The sequence below is a fragment of the Elephantulus edwardii genome, unplaced genomic scaffold (assembly GCF_000299155.1).
Source record: "Elephantulus edwardii isolate Elephantulus edwardi_28Jun2011 unplaced genomic scaffold, EleEdw1.0 scaffold00046, whole genome shotgun sequence".
NCBI classification, from domain to species: Eukaryota; Metazoa; Chordata; class Mammalia; order Macroscelidea; family Macroscelididae; genus Elephantulus; species Elephantulus edwardii.
This window is the reverse complement of record NW_006399796.1, coordinates 11333697-11337641: the sequence shown is the minus strand read 5'-3', so window position 1 is coordinate 11337641 and position 3945 is coordinate 11333697. Positions and strand designations below refer to the sequence as shown.

The 3945-nt window shown below is 39.0% G+C and overlaps 1 pseudogene; it reads right to left on the bottom strand.

Annotated features, from left to right (window-relative positions):
- Positions 1–544: 544 nt before the first annotated feature.
- Positions 545–1406, bottom strand: LOC102849590 (annotated as a pseudogene).
- Between the last annotated feature and the right edge of the window lie 2539 nt (positions 1407–3945).

Below are 3945 nucleotides of genomic sequence, written 5' to 3'. Positions count from 1 at the left end.
AGGAGGGAGGGGTTTGTGCGGGGAGAAGGGTGCAACAATGAATGAATGGAATCCCAAAATCTCTGTAGATGTTCATTGAAATGAAAAATAAACAAACTAAATGAAAAAAAAAATCTTTGCTCCTGCTTGCAGTGTAGTATTCCATTGTATGAACGTACCAAAACTTGTCAATTCATTCGTTTGTGGTTAGATATCTGGGCTGTTTCCATGTTCTTGCGATGGTGAATAATACTGCTATGAAGGTTGGTGTACAAGGTTCTGTTTGAGCCTCAGTTGGTTTTTTTTTTTTTTTTTTTTTTTTTTGCATTTTTAAAGCAAGCTTTATTTGCTCTTGAATACAAATGAGAGCACTTATCAACCCAATAAGCAAAATTCTGAAATTTTAAAGGATGACCAATATATTACACACTTGAAGTAGTTAAAAAATTTTACCTGTCTTGTATATTTCAACAGTCCCTTCTATAGGGTTTAATTTTCCATACCAAAAAGGAAATGTAACAAATCAGCCACTGATTCATGTTTCCAAATTAAAAAATAATTTCCCTCAGTCTGCAGATTGTTTAGCTCCTTCTCTTGCTAATCTATCAGCTTCTTCATTGCCTCTAAATCCCGAATGACCAGGAATGTGCATCCATCGAATCCATGCCCTGGGTAAGTCTATCAAGCTCAACAAAGTCCTCCTTGTTGATTACCTCTTTCCCTGTGCTTGTTTTCCATCCATTTTTCTTCCAACCTTTAACCCAATTAGTTATACCATTTATAGTAAACATACTGTCTGTATATAGAACCAACTTAGTTATGTCTTGAGTTTTTGCTTGTTCAATGGCTTTGCAGGCTGCATGAATTTCTGCTCTTTGGTTTGTCTGTCGCCCAGAAAGTCTAATGCCTACATTTAAAGGATGGCCTGGCCCCCAATAAACACCACTTCCTGCTCGCGCCCTTTTCCGTCCATTGCTAGAGCAGCAGCCATCAGTGTAAACCACCACAAATTCTCCCATATAGGAAAATTTGTCTTTGCTAACTGAAGGGACTGATTCTGTATTTTGTTTTACATGCTTTGCACAAGGTTCTGCATTTTCATCTTCCTCTTCATCCAATGACTCCCAGAGTCGTTTATTTGCTTTCACTTGAGATTCTTGCACATGCTCATTTTTCTTTCCTTCTGAACCATCAGTTCTTCCAGCGTTCTTAACAAAGGCCCAGGCCTCATCTTCAGTAGCAAATTTCTTAAATTTAGCAGCAGGAAACCGGTCCACCTGTGCTCTACATTCATCCCAAGTAAGAAATACCCCAACCTTGCGACCCCTTCTTACGGCATAGAACATTCCGAACCGCCAACAGCTGCAGCGACTGCAACTCACAGTGGCTAAAGCAAATCTGCGAGCAAGAGAGAAAAGCCTGGTCATTTCTGACTCCAAAGGAGAAGCATTTTGACCCCAAAGCTCACAGCCGAAGGACTTGAAAATTACACACAAACTCTTGAGCCTCAGTTCTAAAGGATATCTTTTTTAATTCTCTGACTCCAATAGTGCCTAAGTAGGTTGTGATTATTTTTTTTTCCATCTTTACTAATAAATAATTCTTTGCTGTTTGGTTTACTTAAACCAGTTTGAATTGGATGTTGTCCACTTGTAACTGAAAGAGTTCTGTACAATACAGCCCTTCTTACGGTCTCTCCCTCACATTTCTCTCCCTCTCTTTTTATATATCCTCACACTCATTGCTAGTGAGTCAGTACTGTGTCAGAGCTCACCCTCCAATGGGTTTCAGAAGCAGTAAATTGTGCAGGATGAGATTGCTCATCTTTCCTTTTCAGAGTGCCTGGTAGATGTGAACTTCCAGAGACGTGTGGCCTTTGCGTTTGCAGTGCAATGCCTTATGAACTACACCGCCATACATATTTGTTTTGGCTTCCTCTCCTTAATTTTAAAAATATCTGTAGAAAATCCTTTGTATGATTTTGGTATGGTACAGCCATGTACCCAATATACCACGAGTCATTTGGAGGATGTACTTAATCATCTTGCATATTTTAGTCTTCTGGCATTAAATATTTCTTTCTTTCTTTTTTTGTTATGTAGCCATTGTTCTCCCTTGGAGCCACAGATGAATTCGAAGCACTAGGAGACAGCCACCTTTGGGTTAGCATGGAAACTCCCTATGGACCATGCCACCAGAGTACCTCTTGGTATTAAAAATTTTTAAGAGCTAAGAAAACGAATAATTCTCTGTTTTCCTAGCCTGTATAATAGCTGATGCTTAGTTCTTTGCATATCAGATTTTGTTCCTGCACGGGGGTTAGGGGGGAAATGCCGTCATTCCAGAAATGACCGTTCTGTTAATTGGCCTTCATCTGAATGCTCAGGGAGTGTGGCTGTTCCTATTGTACCCTGTCACCAAAAGAAGAGAGCAGAAGAAACAAGATAAAGTTCAGGGCTCCCAACTGTGGCCTCAGAATCTTTCTTTACTTTGATTTGACCGTACGCAAGGAGTGCTTGTTCTATTTAACCAAATGATGTAAGGAAAGAGGGCAAAGAATCATTTTGAAAAATCTGCTAATAGCTTAACAAAATTAGTTCTTTTATCTAAAGTTCAGTTGCAACAAAGAAGAAAAAGCATTCCTATATATGCTCAAGTACTTTTTCAGTTAAAAAAAAATAAAAACGAAAAAGCCCAACATACCACCAAACACCAAAACGCACTAATGTTTGCTCATATAAAATATTGACTGTGGATAAGTTCCTTTTGGCCTTCGGTAAAATCGCCAATCTTAATCATGAGATAGGTTCTAATTGTTTCCTCTCCGTTCTTACAGAAAGAGTAATGAAAGGACAGCTAAAAGCAGAACTATATAGTTATTTTATAACTGGCACTAACAAATTTCGCCAATTACAGAGTCCATTCTGTAAGCAATGAATGTGTGGCTCCCAATTAATCTAGTGCACCTCCGGGCAAGGTCTAAATCAGCTGGATACAGCTAAAGCAATTTGCACACAGCTAAAAGCAAATTGGAAAATAAGTGTTCCGCACTGCTGCCTATCTTTCCAAGCCAAAGACACAATCAGTATTCTGGCAGCAGCCCTCTGTCATGTTATTTGCAGCTATCAATTTTAATTATAACAATTATTGATTAGTTAGGAAAGTGAATAATCTCAAGCGCAAGTGAATGACTCTGCTGCTTCAGGTCTCCTTGCCTCTTTAGACCTGCTTTTGTTGTGAGTTCTACTTAGAGGTGTCACCTGGGCGTCTAGACCATCCCTTTCCTAACACTGCCTGCCCTTTTCTGTCATGCAATGTTAGTTCTCCGTGTTAGTCCACAGACTGCTCTGATCTGAAATGAAGCTTAATCAGCATCTTATTTCTAATCAGAAGATTTAGAGATAATTTAAAAAGTACTTACCTTGTTTTTTTTGTTTTTTTAAAATTATTTCATCATTTTGTGTGTGTACCGTCAAATTGTATCTGACTGGTACAGGAGGAGATTGTCCCTCCTTCTCCAGGAAAGCATCCGGTGGATTTGAACTGTGCACCTCTGGGATTACAGTGTAGTTTCTTGCCACTAGGCCACCAAAGCTTCCTTACCTTGGTTTTGAGCGAGCTCTGGTGGCCTAGTGGTAAGAAGTTGTGTTGCCAATCCAAAGGCATATGGTTCAAACCCACCAGTTCCTCCATGATAGAAAGATGGAGAATCTCCTCACATGTGATATGCTGCCTCTGAAAACCATCTGGAGGGTCAGCTATAAGTCAGCTCTGATTTTATGGTACATGACAACAGCAACAGCTGATAGACTCTTTCAATGAAGCCATCTAGGCTAAGGCTTTTTTATTGTTATTCTTGGGAGATTTGTTTTCAATGATATTTTCAATTTCTTCTTTTGTTATGAATCTATCTAGACTTTCTACTTCTACTTATGTTACGTTGAAGAACTTTTTTAAAAATTTTAA